An 18,257-nucleotide genomic window follows, 5' to 3' on the forward strand; every position below is an offset into this window, starting at 1 on the left:
CGATCTACCTTTAGCAACTTCCCCTGAAAATTTGTTGGCAACAGTACTGTTCTCATGCAACGGTGTAGGTCAGAAACACGAAGGTCTACATTTCAGTGCATCTCTCCATATTAAACTAATTAAATGTGAATTTATGTAATATTACCCTGCGGTACATGAACACTGTTGATCCTGTATGTTATCATCTGCGATCGTAACAAGAGGCTTCTCCCGTTTGCATTGAGATCTGTAAACCATCGCTTCCAAATTAATCTCTCACCATATTTATTTTATTCCCATTTTATTTCTGTGAGTTTAGATATGTTTAAAGGTCTTCATTGTCTGTCTTATAAGGAGGACTGTTTTGATGGGTATTATAGTCTACGGGTAGTGAAAGGGAGAGCTCGCACGCAGTTTATCAAAGTTGTTTTGCAGATACAAAGTTCACCAGTTATTAACTGCACTCCCGAAAAGGTATAAGGTCTGTGTATATGTTTGTTTACTGTGAGTGTTTTTGTGTTATTTTCTGTGCATGTTAATGGTAATGCCACGGAGAGAGGGCTAGAGAGAGAGAGTTTGTGAATGAGATGTTAATGCGCACTTCTTATGCTTTGTTTGTTTGTTCAGCTCTTACGATGATTTTTTTAGTGAAAAACGATGTAATAAACTTCATAAACCATCAGTAAAGTTTGGCCATCATTCGGACGGGGTATACGCTACATGCTGTGTCCAAAAACATCTTGGGATAAGGTTTTCACACTGACAGCTGTACATTGTAAGAAATAGAAACTCAGTTTGTTTGTCCGAGTTAGCAACAGTAACTAAGGGGGGCGGGGCTTACTGTCAATTAAACACACGGAACTCGCTAATCAATGTCTTACTATGCATACTAGTAACCTCCAGGCAGGTGTATTGAGGCAAGTTGGAACTAAACTCTGCCGGACAGTGGCCCTCCAGGATTGAGTTTGGGCACCCCTGAACTAGACCGTCTCATTCTAGCATTTAATGCTGAGGAAGACACAGCCTCCAGGATGCAGCCTTCCGTTTGAGAAGCACCGAAGATTCATGCAATAGAGGGGATGCACGTGACGTCAATGTCAGCTGGAGTGACTGCCGTTACACCCCACTGAGTGGCAAAAATACAGTATTTGGTTTACAGCATGAATGCCATGAAAAACACACAAAACAAGGCCCGGCACCAGAGGGGGGTCGGGGTAGGCTTGGCCACGGACCCCATGGACATCCCTGTGCCCCCCTCCGGACAGAGGCAGATGGACTTGATAATACTGCGTCATTTTCTCACTCAAAACACAGCCCAGGCAGTGCACTGGCACTGCTCAGGATTTACTGCTTCGGCTACTGATTGCTTTTAGAGGGAAAAGCTGCCCATCAAGCTGTAATCCTCTGTAAGAATATGTAATAATAGCATTATTATCAAAAAAGAGTCAGTGCGTTTCTGTAGTTGCACTTGTCAAATTATTCAATTTCCAAAGTGTTTTCCTTCGGTGAGTAATGTAGCCAATCACAGACATGTTTGTTGATTTCTAAAACGTAATGGCCAATCACAGGTGTTGAAGTTAGAATCCACTCGCACTCACCGCACAAGCTGTTGTCCAGTGTGCATATAGCCTCGATACAGGAGGCTGCCGTTTCAGGACTGCAGTTCTAGGACCTTAGTTTGTGACAGTCCCACATGTATTTGACAATTGGCACTGTCACACTTTGTATGACAGTGGGCAGTTAGCATCACACTGGTTCCCTCGACAACATCCCAATCCCAAAAAAAACAAACTCTGTGATCTACAAAAGTTTATGATATTTACACGTTTTGTCCATCAAGATAATTTTCACAGATTAACACAATTTTTATGAATTTTGAAGCCAATATGCAGTTGCCAGAAACATGGTTTACAAACTGCCCTACGACTTCAACGTCACCATCACAAAGCTTCCCACAACTCTTTCAGTTCTTATCTAAAAACCTGTTCCCAGAACGTTTGAGTTAGAATAGTTTATAACAGCACAATTATGAGCATAACAAGGCTGTAAAAGCAGACGGAGGTTAGCCTACCTGTTTGGTGTGATGACGTTTAATCTCCCCGACTGCCTCTGTAGTCCCATTTTCAAGACACGTAACTGCTTTGAAAAAATCACAAGTGGGGAAATATTGCTGTATTTTATGTCATTGTAAAAAACGTGAAAGTGTCACAGACCTTATTTCAAACCTTTAATTAAAATCCCATTAAAAAAGTTGACTTTGAGACGATGGAACAAAGTGCTAAAATAGTAACCCGTTCCGCGTTCTGGCCTACAAAATTATGTCATACCTGCACCATTCTATTAGCCTGGGTGCCAGACGAACTTAGCCCTGCTCACAACATGAGGTTGGGAAATTCGGTTTGGATTTGATCCGTTGTGGAGCAACTATGCTGAACCAGAGCTGTTCGGACCAATAAAATTGTCAGGGCGGGCTTTATACGATGATGGACAGATGATCAATAACCAAAGAGCGCTTGGTTTGAATTCGTTCTAATCCTAAACGGAGAACTTGTTTGTATATGCATTCACCTTTACTATTTCTCTCAAAAATGATGATCGTGTTGGTAAGTATACTTCGTGTACTATCCTTAAATTCCTTTTTACAACACAGAAAAGATCGTTTACACTCATCTTCTTCTTCTACTTCTCCCTGCGTGCATGCAGTTGAGTTCTGTTGACAACTATGTGTCACTCAACACGTCACTTACTCCGTTGCTCTGATGCATTTTGCAGAGGCATTTTCTTTCCTGGGTCGGTTGAAACCATATACTGTAAAAAAAAATATGGACGTAGTGTCCGTGACGTCACCCATAGGATTCTGAGGAGCAGTTTTGAAGCGCAAAGTAGGGACGTGCTGGCCGTTGCCATCTTTGTGACTAACAGACAGCAGATAAATGGCTATCCACCTGTCACTCAAAGTGGCCATGCCCTTTATTATGCAGGACTTTAAGGCTTTATATAATGTAAACAAATGAGTTATAAAATAATTCACCCCCCTCACAGTTGTCATGAAGGGCAAAATTAGCTATATAGACCAAAACCACAATTTGTACCAGGCTGTAAACATGTGTTTTTCTGCTGTAAAGTTGGGCATTTTAACATGGGGCTCAATGAGATTCTGCTCCCTTCTAGAACCTGTCCCTAGCGGCCAGTCGATGAATTGCAGTTTAAGTCACTTCCGTATTGACTTCAAGAGAAACTGCGGGAGGTTGCCTCTTAGTTGAAAAGCCCCATAATCACAGCCCAATGGGCACCCTAAACCCTCACGGTCTTCCGCTGAGTCCGCACTTTCATGACGTAATGCCGCTTTGATTGCCGGGAATAATGCCGCGTTCCAGGCAACCCGTAACCCGTGTTTTTTCCAACTTTCTACCCTTGAAAGTGCACTGGAACGGCAGTCAACCCGTGACTTCCCACCCGTGAACTCGTACTAGATCGATGTACTCCCAGTACAAGCTCTGACGTCACATAGCCCGCGAAGCAACAATGGCAGCCCCTATGGACGCGGTGTTTATGGAAGTCGTACATTAAAAACCAAATATGGTATTGCTCTAACGTTATTTATCTGCAAATGTTATGCATTATCAGCAGCTTTTCTAGTGTTAGCTAGTTTTCAGGCCATTGAGTGCAAGAATAAATGATTACCAAATACATTTCCAAATATACAAATAACGTAAAATAAAAGGTATAACAGCTTCTCTTGCCTTGTGCGCCATTTTTTCTCCTCGGTTTCCCTCAAATAAGCAAGGAGTAAGCACCTTTGGCGATAGAAATGATTGTAAATGAGCATAAGCCCCGTACGGTTCGCCATTCTTTGTTTACATCTAACTACAGCTCAGGCAGTTTGGCGTGACTTTGCCTGGAACGACTTTGAAGTCGTAACTTACGGGCTCAAAAACCTGCCTGGAACGCAGCATAAGTCCGCTGCGTAACCCGCACCAGTGCAGGCTCGGCAGAAGTGCGCATCGAGGCCGCATATCGACCTCAAAGGGTCGCTCGCGAGCACCCTTCTGAGACCTAATATGACAATTGGGACACAGTCTCGTGTCCGAAAGTGCACATGAAGTGTGCCATTTGGGACAGGGCCATATTCTGACTAGAATCTGAGTATGACGACGTCAGGCTACCATTCTTTAGCAAACCCCAACAATCCAGCACCAGCGATCAATTTAATACCAGATGGATCAAGTCACGGCCTACATTTCTTTTCAATTTAATACCAGATGGATCAAGTCACGGCCTACATTTTTTTTCTTGTTCTAAATGCCGTTTCACTCGAATATACGGAACAATAGGGATGAAAAGACTATCACTTTCATGCCGACGTTAACTAGCCTACGGGTATCTTGAGCAGGTAGGCCAGATTTCCAAAACAGCTGAAACAGATACACTAACTCTACTGAGCAAAATCTATTTTTTCCCATATTATATATGCCCTTTATACAATGCCCTATATGTTCATGTTCATTTAGAACAACTAAGTTTGTCACTGTCTTTGATTCTAATCTGTGAATTATTTATCACAGTAGGCTAGTTAGATTGTTAGATGTAAAATGCTGTTGGATTTTCTCTCTTTTTCATTATATATACACTCGAGGACTGCCTTTTCAGCCCAAAATAAAAATTTCACTGTGGGCATGGTGAGATATTGAGCAAGCCTTTCTTCTGCAGGCAGCGCTTTGATTTCATGATTCAGCGACTCATGATGCATTCATTATAGGCTACAGCAGGAGTCAGTGTGTGGTTATTGAAATTGAAAATGTTATGCTTTGTGTGCAAACATGTAATGGCTTATTGTAGCGTATAAATGTCTGGCATATGTAATTTGTATTCAATTTCGTGAGAACAGAGCGATGGTCGGTGGCGGTGCACCTATGACGTGCTGCAGAAAGAGGCTTAAACAAATGCAGTGTGTGTGATGTAACAGTGCACTCTAGTGGACCGAAAAGGAATCATTCAAAAAAAAAAAAAAAAAGAACAAAAAAAAAAGGCTACATTCACACAATCTTAAATTAATTTAATCAAGCACACTACCTAGTCTTTATTAACATTAATAATAACGTTAATATTTAACACATTATTTTAAATAATAATAATCAAAATTACTGTAGTGGATGAAAAGGAATGATTTACTGTAGCTGGGTGATGTGAGATGTCCCATGAAGAACAAATATGCTTTATCTTCTTACAGCTTTAGTTAAAAATGTATTCACTATTATTATTATTAGATTTAAGAAAAATATAACAATAATAACAATAATAATTATCATCATAAAAAATGATTGTAATAGTAAATGCAAAGCAATTATCTGGTCATATTTTATTTAAAGCACATTTTTGTAGCACACATTAAATCACAATTATAAGTTACCAAAACTAAGCAGTGATAAGTAATGTTGCATTAAAAATTATGACATAAAAGCACGAATAGAATTAAATGAAGACCAAAAAAAACTATTCTAATGAAAATATGGCACTTTTACCAGTCCCTTCATTTATTTAGTATTTACTCTTCTGTCTAATGTGAAAGTGTGTGGATCAATCTGTTGCTTAGGACATCAGAAAAAGATGTACACAGCCTTAATGCTAGCTGCTACACTCTAAAAAAAAGGTTCTATATGGCACCAAAACAGCGGTTCTTCAGAGGATGATGTTGACGTAATTTCCCCTGAAACGGCTCCAGCTGTAAGCAGCTCGCCCCCTTTTTTTAAAACAGCCAATAGCGTTTCATTAATAATAACACAGTTTGACTAGAGCCTTTCTGTTTGGTAAAGCCATAGTTTCCTCCATATTGCTTTGAAATACAGCCTTCTATGCAGCATTTAAATGGGTTCGATAAGTTAAATGTCTGCGCCTACTTGCACATATGATCTGCTCTGCGCTCTTGTGTCTCTAGTCTAGACCAGAGCCGTTGGGGTGTGTGTGTGCTGCAGCAGTGTGTGTGAAACCAACTTGAAACCAGACTTTATAGCACCTTAGTCAAAGAACCGGTGAAGAACCTCTGAAGAACCGCTGAAGAACCACTGAAGCAGCAAAATTGGTGCTATATAGCACTAAAAAAGGTTTACGAGCCATTTTTCAAGAACCATTTTTGGTGCCATATAGAACCTTTTTTTTAGAATGTATAGTTAACCCTTAAACGCATAACTTTTGGTTTTTATTGACCTGAGACGTCATTCACTACTCTCCTCATTTGTTTTTTAAAATTAGACATCAGCATTCTTAGTATTCCTCAATCAATTCATTATGAACAATAATACACTTATAAAAGAGTGCCTGTTTTCTCAATCATTTTTTTGTAAAAAAAAATAAAAATGTTTAGGGTCGCTAATGACCCGGGGTGTGTAAGGGTGTAAGAATTTTTTCTGCGCAACAATAATGGAATCTTTGATGACTGAATAAGTGCAATTCACCTTTATTCCACAAGGTGGCAATGTCTAATACACAATGATGAAGTGATGTTTCACTCATAGTTATCGCAGTCAGAAAACTACATATTAGGAAGTATCAGCAAAACTTGAAATGGCTCAGCAATTTACTAGTATTCACGCAATCAAATATAAGTCACTGTCACTTGGATCTGGTGAAGAAGCTGTCAGCGATCAAAATATTGATTCAAAATGTTGAAAATGAAATGATGAAGATGTTGAAATGAATATGTTTGAGATCGTGAATATGAGCCTGATGCTGAATGTACTGGTAAATGAGCTCTGAAGAGGACAGTGATGATGGTATAAAACATCAGCTCAAACTGAACCCTTCCAAGCTCCAAAAGGTGCTAAAATATGCTTTATTTTATCCTTCTGTAATTGTTACTCTAATATCACGAGAGTTTTATATTATCGGGACAGGTAGAGATCCATCCGTGTTAGATATAGATCCGCTAAAGACCTGAATATGTACAATGATTGGTGAAACATTCATGCATTTAAGATCTTAAAGATCTTAGCTCTTGTCATATGATTTTTAGAGCAGGTTTATGAAGCCAATCAAAATTTGATAAAATATTTTCTAGGAATCTTTGAGTGAGTGTCGTTCATGCTCATAATAGTAATTAAAAAAAATCATAACCTCTTTGGTCTCAGGAAATCTAATCAGATCTCAACCAGAATTACCACAAAAATATGTAATACTACATTAAATCAATTAAAACAGATATTCCAAATGAACCACAGACTTTCCACAACAACATATTTGAAGAGACATGCATCATTTGCAATTATGTAAGGATTGAGCAGGCAGAGAGTAATGAACAGACCTAATATGAAGTTATCTTTCCGTCCCAGACTAATTTACTTGGCCAACACACTTTGATGGATTAGCTTTGATCCCACTGGTGTTTGTTGTTCTCTCACCCTTTGGTCTGCCATTTGTACTGACTTTCAGATACTACAAACAAGTTGCCAAATCATCGATGCCAGGTCAGGAGACATACCGAAATGTCAACCTTGCCCTTAGATGTATGCGCCTTAAGTCTATTTTTAAATGCTTATTTATTTATGAACTGTTTTTGAAGCCAGAACTATCTTTTGACCTCTTCAATGATGATGGTGTTGATATATGCACCATCACCACCACAGGCTCACGTCGACATTCATTCACAGATCTCTGCATGCCGATGCTGATTCACGTCCCAGCTAACCTCATTACAATGCCTGCTTATTTCTCCACAGGATTCTCATCCCATTTATTTCAACATTTTTAAAGTCCACAATTTGGAGCTAATTATCCCACAGTGGAATGGCCAGATTGTGAGTAGGAGGAGAAGGTTTTTAAGTCCCGTGTAGGAAAAGCCAACAGAGGATTGCGTAGAGAAAATAAAAACACCAGCTATGTAAATGAAATTCCTTTTGAAGCAGAGAATGGATTCATTAACAAGTAAATCATGTTAAAAAAGAAAAAGAAAAAAAAGTAAAAAAAAAAAAAAAAAAAAACACTGCTGGTGTCAAAATGCATTAATTTCTTATCATATCATCATCATCCATTTAGGTCACATTTCAACACGTACTGTCATTATTGGATTAATTAGCCTATTCTCACCATGTGTCTTTCTTTTTTTGCTTTTTTTTATGATGAGGGGGTAATTGAATTGACGGCACTAACAATGTCCTCTGTGACTTCCTCAGCAAAGTTCAATGAGAAGTTAAAAAAGGAAATCTACATGAGCCACTCCTCTTTTTTCTGCCTATCAGAAATATTTTTATCTGTTTACACGACAACGACTGTCAAAACAATCCCCATTCACACGGATCAGCAAAAACGATTACAAACGCCATTATTATGCACGCCAGGCCAGTAATTGACAAGGTCACTTTGAAAAGAAAAACACGCCTATAGACTGAACACGCAATACGCATGCGCAAGACCTCACAGTTTTCACAAATATGCCTTTTTGTGGTTTACACAGTTAGACAATAATGGTATCATTTTACACTTTGAAACCTGTTTTTTAACCGTTTTCAAGCCCCCAAAAAGTTGAAAACGGTAATGTGTAAACTGCCCTTTAATTTATCACTGATTGTTTTGAGTGTTATCAAGTTAGTCTGAGGCTGTGTCCATAATCGCCCCTTATACCCTTAAATAGGGCACTATTTGAGGGGACAGCCATTTATAGTGGTGTCCGAAACCACAGTGGACATTATCGAGTGCACTCATTCAATCCCACAATGCACAACAATAATGAGGGTACAACCGATGTATGCTCAACAGCTAGAGAATACCCATAATGCACTGTGATGTGCACCCTGAATGAATTCCCGCATCTCGTCTCGCTATCCATCCATTTTCCAAACTGCTGGTCCAATGTGGCTTCAGCGTAATAACATACAGGTATACATTTACTTGATTCAATTGTTTATTTAAGGTTTATACATGCTTTCCAAGACAAAGTTGAAGATAAACCTTTTCATTACTACTGGAGTAACTACTTACTACTAGTTACTACTGCCAGATTGTTAAGTTTCAAATGATTATTTAACAGCAAGCACAAACTATGCAAAAGCGGCAGCCCTTCCGGCGCAAGTGTCCGAATTCCCTCACTTCCCATATGCGTCAAACATCCTCATTAGTCGCCCTCTCCAGTACAGAGAGTACGAGGTAGTAGCAATTTGCTGTTTCTGTATCCGCATAAGATGATAGGATGGGATAGGCCAAGGGTGTCCAAACTTTTTTAAAAGGGGGCCCGATTCGATGTTGTGGACATACCCGGGTGCCGGTCCCTTTTCTAATATATATATATATACCAAGCCTGTAGTGCTCCTGTCAGAAATTGAAGCTTCCGCGCCCCGATCGCCCCCCGGTGGCCGGTCCCAGTATAGCTCCTAAACCCCGCCTCTCCATGTATTTGAATGGAGAGCGAGACACACTAAACAATTAAATTACACTTCAAATAATTGTTTCCTAAAGATGGGTTCTGTCATTTTAGGCAGTTTTTATTACGATAATTTCATTTCAAGTGTTCGTTTTTTAAATGAATTTAGTTTTAGTGAGTTATTTGATGCTATAAAAACGGGGGGTGTGACGTCATGATTGACAGCTGAGATTGACGGCTTCTCTGAGTGAAGTTGTCACTGAGGCGCTAACGGACTTTTTTCGGGATTTTTGGGAGGAGATTGGAGCTTAAGCTTTAATTTCTACATTCCCATAACTGTTTATTTCACACCAACACAATGAATTATTCTGCATCTGCGAGAGTGTGGGCGGGCTTTTGATAATCGCGCCTCTACTTCCTGCTCTCTACTGCGCAACTCCGGTCCCGAGATCGCTACTGCGCAGACTCGGTCCCAAGATGTCAGCGCCGTGAGCGGGCCTATGAAAGCTTCAACTATGGTCAACGGAAGTCAATGAAGTCTCATCGTCCATATTTTTTTACGGTCTATGATATATACTATAAGACATGTTGTCACATGGTGTTTTGGTGTTTGTTCATGTTTCATGTTTTTAGTTCATCACGTTTACTGTCATGTTTCTAAGTTTAGGTGTGTTCGACATCGGCTGCGGCTGGATGCAACTGATCGGAGAGAGTAGCTGCGTACAGGCGGGGAGGAGCTGCAAACGGAGACGTGAAGTCGGACACTTTTGTGCTTCCCGCAGTGACGCTCGCGCTGTGTTTGCACACTTTATCAGCTGAAGTGAAATAAATGGAATATTTGGCAATACACAGATGTTTCAGAGACATTATTGTCATGTAATACTTCATGTACTGCTTAATACAGGGGGCCCTATCTTGCACCCAGCGCAATTGACTTTGTACACCGACGCATGTGTCATTCCTATTTTGCACCCGCGCAAAGCGCGCTTTTCCCTCCACAGAAGCACGTCGCTAAACTAGTGAATGCACTTGCGCTCCCTGGGCGGTTCAGCGCAAAAAAGGAGGCGTGTTCCGGCGCAAACAATCCCTGGTGCTATTTTGCTGTTTCATTAAACAATTGCGCCACTGACCAGAAAAAACCTAGTCTAAAGTCAGTGGCGCGTTGCGCGTTGTTCATTATGCTATTTTAAGGGCGCATGCTTGACCATAATGTATAGCGTGCACAACGCGCATACACTTTGCTCATGTAATCTACACAGATGCAAGTTATTTTTGCAAATCATAAATTGTTACACTAAAAAAATATTAACACATGAGATATCTTCATCTTCATCCGTCATATGACGGAAATCATTGTGGTGTGCCACGAAGATGTGAAAAAATAGGCATAAATCTAGCTTACAAATTATTCAGGCTAATTGTAATAATTAAGGATAAGACCTGTTTGCCCAATAGTGGCAAGACATATATGTATATAAGGACATCTGACAAATTGGTTTGTCCGTCAAGAACCAGGAACAAAAATCGACTGAAAAACTGAAAAAACTGAAAGACTGAAAAAAAAAAGACTGTGAAATCACCTTTACCATAATGTACAACATTACAACTTCACTTCTCTGTCTTTCACTGCTCTTAAAAGAACATCAGTCTCCTCGGCTGTGAACCGCTCCTGGCGTGCGCCTGGTAAATACGCCATAATAATAGCAATCCATAATGGAACTTGCGCACCTGCTTTTAAAGGGAATGTTGGATGACGCTCGGATTGGTTTATTCACGTTACGCCCAAACCACACCTATGAATAATGAAGCTACTTCAGACCAACCCATTTTAGATTTGCGCCGGGCGCAAGAGCCATTTATCCCGCCGGGAAAATAGCAACAGCGCCGAGACCCGCCCACAAAGTTACTTGCGCTTCGCGTTTTGACACTTGCGTTTCAGATCGTTAAAATAGGGCCCCATGGTGTGTTTGTACAATAATAAAGTTCAACATATAAGCCTACACTATCAATGAAGTGGGGTCTATGTTTTTAATCAGTTATATTTTGATAAACATGACAATATAACATCGCGACTACATGAAAGGAGGTTTTACTGTTATAAAAAACATATTTGTGCGCATTAGTGGAGCTGAAGGTTTTAGAATAAACACGAAACACACGTGATCGCTGTCATGCGGTTAATCTGGCCAATCGTGGAACGGCTGTGTCGTCATCAGAGCCCCTGCAGCCTCGAGCAGCTGCTCTGGAGAAACTGCACCGGCTGTATTCGCCGGCTGCTCTCGAATCGCTCTCGCGGCACTTTGTTGACATACGTCACTGTCACGTGGCGTCGCCGCTGCCTCAAGTCGGACAAAATTTCTAACCGGCATGCACTGCTTCAAGTCAGCCCCCGATCGGTCTGCGCATTGCTGGGTGAAGTCGAACAAGCCTTTTGTCTTGTTCTGTCAGCTTCCTGGTTTTGTCATGTGTTTCATTGTCATGTGACTCCCATGCCCTCATGTGATCTTGTGTCTTGTCCTGTCATTGGTTCATTGTCTCATCACTGTTCACAGGTGTCACTTGTCTTGTCATTTAGTCTGTGTATTTAAGCCCTCATGTTTGCCGTGTGTCCTTGTCTGTTATTTATGTTGTTATCTGCTGCGTAGGTGAGGTTTGTTTAGCCAAGTCTTTGTTTCAAGTATTGCCAAGTTTTTGTTTTATGTTTTGATATTTGATTAAACTGCACTTGGGTCCAACAACTTGCCTCGTCAGTAGAATTCCGTGACACATGTTTTGTTTCTTGGAAACATGACAGATTTGACAAAAGCTTGAGCTGACAGTAGAGTAGCTTGAGATAGGACACAGATGTAAATTTATACATATTTAACAATATCCGTAAAACTTTCATCAACCAAAAAGTTTTAATGGGTGAAAATGTAATATTATTACTGAGTTAGAACTCTATTCTTATTTAAATTTAACAAGTGCTCCATTTATATCACCACAGGTAAAACCACACTACAAAAAATACTTTTCTTACTTGGTATTTCTGTCTTTTTTCCAGTCCAAATATCTAAAAATTCTTACATCAAGATGCTTTTACTAAGGAAAATTACATATTTTTATTCTTGATTCATGGGGGGGGGGGGGGGGGGTCTAAATGAATTGAATTGGTATTTTGTCAGAAATGTAGGTTAATATCTAATTTTATAAAAAATCTTAAATAAAGATGCATTTATTAGATAAGTTAAATGACATTAGATATTTCTTACTTTCTGGAAAATTAAATTGAAGTGATTTTTTGGTAAAAACAAGCAAATATATCTGCCAATGGATTAGAAAAATCTTGTTTCTGTCCCAAACAGAAACAAGATTTTTCTAATCCATTGGCAGATATATTTGCTTGTTTTTACCAAAAAATCACTTCAATTTAATTTTCCAGAAAGTAAGAAATATCTAATGTCATTTAACTTATCTAATAAATGCATCTTTATTTAAGATTTTTTATAAAATTAGATATTAACCTACATTTCTGACAAAATACCACGGTTACAGTTAGTGTTACCACAGTAAATCCATGATGAATGTTGGTGAATTGTTGATTGAAAAGTATTTTAACTGAATCGGCTCAGTGTTTCTCCTGATTTGCACGTTGATTAAGTCAGTGCTGTTTAACTGGATTTAAATTAAATCAAATCACAGAGAGATTTGCAGCTCTTATCGGAGACCTCTGCGCCGAACTCGAACATTTCTCATGGGCTGTTTAGTGGGCACGTGATCGAGTCACTCAGCAGGTAAACACATTTGTTCAGAGTCAGAGCTCGCAAGTTGCCCAGAGCACAAGTAGCGCTGTTTTGTTCTGCTTTTGGCGCTGTTTCCCAGGCCCAAAATCTAGTACTGCCACCTTGCGTTGACATCATGAAACTGCACGATTTGTAAATTATTCGTGGCGGGCCACATATAAAATATTTTAATAGACAAGCTGCGGGCTGTTTGAAATTCATCCCCGGGCCGCATTTGGCCCACGGGCCGGACTTTGGACACCCCTGGTGTAGGCGAAGAAAGTGGGCAACACTGCCACTTGCGTCCCACTTCTTCATCTTTTGCTTTCTCTGGTACTTGGAGTTCTAGGAAGATACACTTCCAATGGAATCAAATTCATACGGATGTGTGGGTAGTATGGCATCAGTAGTGTGGGGCAATTTACAGATTAGGAAAGATGGGCATTACTGGGTTATGGGTTTCCTATCTGGCGTTCCATGCGGTTACATGTGAAGGGGCAGTACACAAGAGGAGATTGGGCAATACCGCCACTGGCATCCCTTGGAGCAATTGGAGAAAGGAATGGGCCTTCTCTTTAGATCCCGCTGAATGGTGGAGGTTGGCTGTCAGTAGGGCCAACACCCCATTTGCTGACGGTCGGCAATAGAGAGCAGAAGGATGTGGAAGCTGCTTTAGGCACTCCATTCTCAGTACTCTCTCACCAGATTCCCAAAAGCACTTGGCGGAAGTTTTCCTTAGATAAGCAGTTGAGGGAGCATAGCTCTCTCCTGAGACTTCTTCCCAGTCCTTTGGATGGGATGCTAATATTTTTGAGCTCCCTTTGGTGACGTTAGCCTTTAAGCAAGGCCATGGATTAGGAAGGTCGGGATAACAGCGCAGGAACTGCAGTCTTCCTAACTTGCTCTGCCCTGGGCCAGTTATACAGGTAAGAATTAAGGGTATGGACCTCAGACCACAGGCACTAAAGCTCTTGTTCACCAGGTTCATTGTATGGCAATGTTCTGGCTACGGTTTAGTCCACTGGGGAATTCACAGCACAGTGGGCAGGCATTTGATATGATGCTGTGGGTATTTTCGTTCCCATAGCGTCAACTGATGACGCAGTGAAGAGTTCTACTTCCCTGAGAAAGGGAACGAGACAATGTGCCTGTACATCTTCCATCAGACTTTTGAAGCTGATGACATCTTCTCTAGGTTTTTATAGTTTTGCCTGTTTGCCGACACGTCTGTGACATCACCTGACTGCAGTAGCCAATCAAGATTGGCATGTATTCACACCTGCTTAAGACACTGGTTCACGTGGAGCATTCCCATTGCATCGACTGATGACACGTCTTGTTTCCCTTCACTGAAACCGGTGCCTCTTTTACATCTTTCGCATCACACCATACAAACATGACTGGTGACAGCTTGGTTTTGATTGTAGTGAAAATGACCTTAGAGAGAACTTTAGTGTACCGTTATATTGTTCATTAATATGCACATTGGACTGGGATTTTTGAGCATTTTATTAGTTTAAAGGGGTCATGAACTGGCTTTTTTTATTTTTTATTCTGTTGTCTGAGGTCAACTTATTGCGTTCGCGTGGTTTTTACATTCAGAAACATCATAATGAATAAGTAATAGGCTATTTTCTGACCTGGTTTTAAGGCTCTCTCAAGACACGTTCAGTTTTGATGGGCGTGTTGCACTGTAGACTTGGAAGTAAACGCCCACAGCTAGGATTGGATAATATTAGCATATTTAATGAGCTTCTGCTCCCCCTGTCAGTGACAGCGTGTGGCAAACGGCAACCAGAATGAATCGCCCAGCCCACAGCCAGGGCTCGCAAAATGTCTTTATCAAACAAACACAATGATTCATCTCATCCACCCGCGATTGATTGGAATGATATTTTTTTATTAACGTTACTTGGCCCGCCAGATTGATGAATATAACCGCGAACCGTACACACACATACACACACACACGTGCGCGCCCTTCAAATATCGAGTCAAGAGAGTGAACAAAGCACATCAAGACAGTAATGAACCAAGAACACCACAAATAAAGTATTCTCCAGCCTGTGACAGCGTGCTAAGGTATGTTCTGTTAGGCCCGTACACATAATCCATAGATATCAAACGATCTGTAACAATGCAATACTATCAGATATAAAACACACAGTAGTGTGTTGCTTCATTCGTTCATGTAATCTCATCCTGTCTGAAAATCCAGTCTCTTGTTTACAAACGACTCCGTGGTTAAATGAACATACGTGCAATGTCGTCCCCACGTGAACTGGATCTTCATTAAAAATAACGTTCATCCATGCATTCATAATATAGGAATCTGAATGCTTAAAAATCTGAATCCGAATGAAGCTTATATGGTATGTTTACTGCTTAGAAGTTCGATGCTGTTTAGCTCTATGCTGCTCTTAGCTGTCATGTTAGTGGCTCGAGTCAGTGGGTGGGGCTACAGAATCAGGTTGTTCTTCTTCTGTTGAGGCGGTGTTTCCCTACACTCTGATGTCATAGCCTGGAACATTCTGAGATCGATCGTTTTTGCTGGGCCAGTGTCTATAAAAGCTTTTCTTTGACTAACAAGGAAGTTTTCAGCTTTGAAACTTACAGGATATTCTTATATTACCATGACCTTTTATATATCAATAGCTCAAGGGAAAGTTGATTTCTCAATTCATGACCCCTTTAAAGGCCCATTTTGTTTATCAATCAATCTGTCAATAGCAAATATTTTTGAGAATATTACTTATTGCTGCTGGCTTCGTTTTTGTGGATTGGAATTTCCATGTATCCGTGCACATTTGAAGTTTGATTTTACCTCATATCTTACATTCCTGCACAGATTTAAAAGAGTGTTTATATAAGACAGATGTGCTTTTCCTCGGATGGGGACCCCAAGGGCTGTTTCTGTGTATACACAATGTTCTTGGACTACTATGAAGAGAAAAAATAAGCTAAGGTTTAGTTTGAAATATCTATTTGTTTTGCTTTAAGAGCTGAATGCTACTTAAAACCCAAATAGTTTTTTGCCATTATTCCAAAAAGTTTTTATAAATTAGAAATGTCTTATGATTGCATAATATTTTCATGTTTAATGGGTTACTTAAATTTTTCTAGTGATAAAGTATGTTTACAAGCCATTTAATTCATTAAATTTAATCAAAATAAAAAATGAATCAAAACAAAATTAAATCTAAATAATCCATAAAATAATCCCATATTGGGAACCCCTAAAATTACCTATAGGGTACTACAATAGTACTGCAAAATGTCATTGTTTTGGAGCTTATTGATAAACTGTAAAGGTGGGACCCCATGTGGCCTACAGGCCTGTCTTTTGTCTTCCAGATGGCCCTTCTGATAAGCAAATGAGTTGACAACAGTAAAGAAATTTCTATGTTGGATTTCAAATATCAAATATCTTTGATTATTTTCAATTCTTTCCATTTCATGGTGAAGTTAACCGCTTTTGATGATGCACATGGAAATTTGGCTGATCCTTGACGCGATCGCAATGCACAGTTGATTCTGAGCTAATTTCATCTAATATTCAAATGATCAAATATTCTAGATTTATGTAGCATTTGAGAATGACTATATTTTGAGAGAAAGGTCTTGTTAAGGATTTTCAGTTTTGTTCAAGGTAATTAAAGCAACAGTTTTTCAGTAATGGAAGAATATGTAAAAGTATGGACATTGGGGTAAAAAGGCACAATAATTAACATGATTATAAACAGCTGGCTGACTTTTCCATTTGTTAACATGACATGGTTAGATTCAGGTGGTAAATATCATATATTAATTTGGGTGTCCACCTTAGAGATAATCACCATATTTATAATGAAACTAAATGTATAATCAAACCATCATATTTTAAAATATATATATATTAATCATATAATAAAATATATTTTATTTGTTACTACTGTAAAGATATATTAAATTATTATAGAATCTCATTTGATGCTTTCAGAATCTTTACTTTTTTAAATTATTTTGTTTCTGTATTTAAAAAAAAAATTACCATACACTATTTTGTAAAACGTTTTGGGATGTCTGCCTTTACGTGCACATTAACTTTAATGAAATCCCATTCTTAATCCGTAGGGTTTAATATGGAGTTGGCCCACCCTTTGCAGCTATAACAGCTTCAACTCTTCTGGGAAGGCTTTCCACAAGGTTTAGGAGTGTGTTTATGGGAATTTTTGACCATTCTTCTAAAAGCGCATTTTTGAGGTCAGGCACTGATGTTGGATGAGAAGGTGTTCTTTTGGTTTGAGGTCAGGACTTTACACCAAACTCGCTCATCCATGTCTTTATGGACCTTGCTTTGTGCACTGGTGCGCAGTCATGTTGGAACAGGAAGGGGCCATCCCCAAACTGTCCCCATAAAGTTGGGAGCATGAAATTTTCCTAAATGTCTTGGTGTGCTGAAGCATTAAGAGTTCCTTTCACTGGAACTAAGGGGCCAAGCCCAACCCCTGAAAAACCCCACACCATAATCCAGACTCGTCCATCGGATTGCCAGACAGAGAAGTGTGATTCATCACTCCAGAGAACACGTCTCCACTGCTCTAGTGTCCAGTGGTGGCGTTATTTAGCTACACCACTGCATCTGACGCTTTGCATTGCAGGTCTGTAGTTATTGACTCTGCAAACTCTCCCATTCTTTCACAGATGTTTGTAGAAGCAGTCTGCATGCCTAGGTGCTTGATTTTGGCCATGGAAGTGATTGGAACCCCTGAATGCAATGATTTTGAGGTGTGTACCATTACTTTTGGCAGTATAGTGTATTTTACTGACAATATATTTATTGAACCGAAAAGAACAAAATTTAATAAACCGAAAATAGTACGAACTTTGCTAAAGTGATTGTTTTGAACATGCATTAAATTAAATATTATTAAAACATATTATTTTAGCGTTTGTGTAAATACTTTCTGCCTTTTGCCCCATGCTGGTGAGCCTTTTACCTTGTGTGTGGGTTAAAAGGCCCACCTTGCCACCTCATTTATAAGATTTTTAAACAAACAAACAAACAATTTTATGATTTATTATTATACAAAATCTATTGCTTCATCATATATTTTTTCTCCAATCATACACTATGGTAGTAGTGAAAAGCACATTTTTCTTATGGTATGCCTGTACCCTATGAAGCG

The sequence above is a fragment of the Gobio gobio genome, assembly GCF_949357685.1.
Source record: "Gobio gobio genome assembly, chromosome: 20".
Taxonomy (NCBI): domain Eukaryota; kingdom Metazoa; phylum Chordata; class Actinopteri; order Cypriniformes; family Gobionidae; genus Gobio; species Gobio gobio.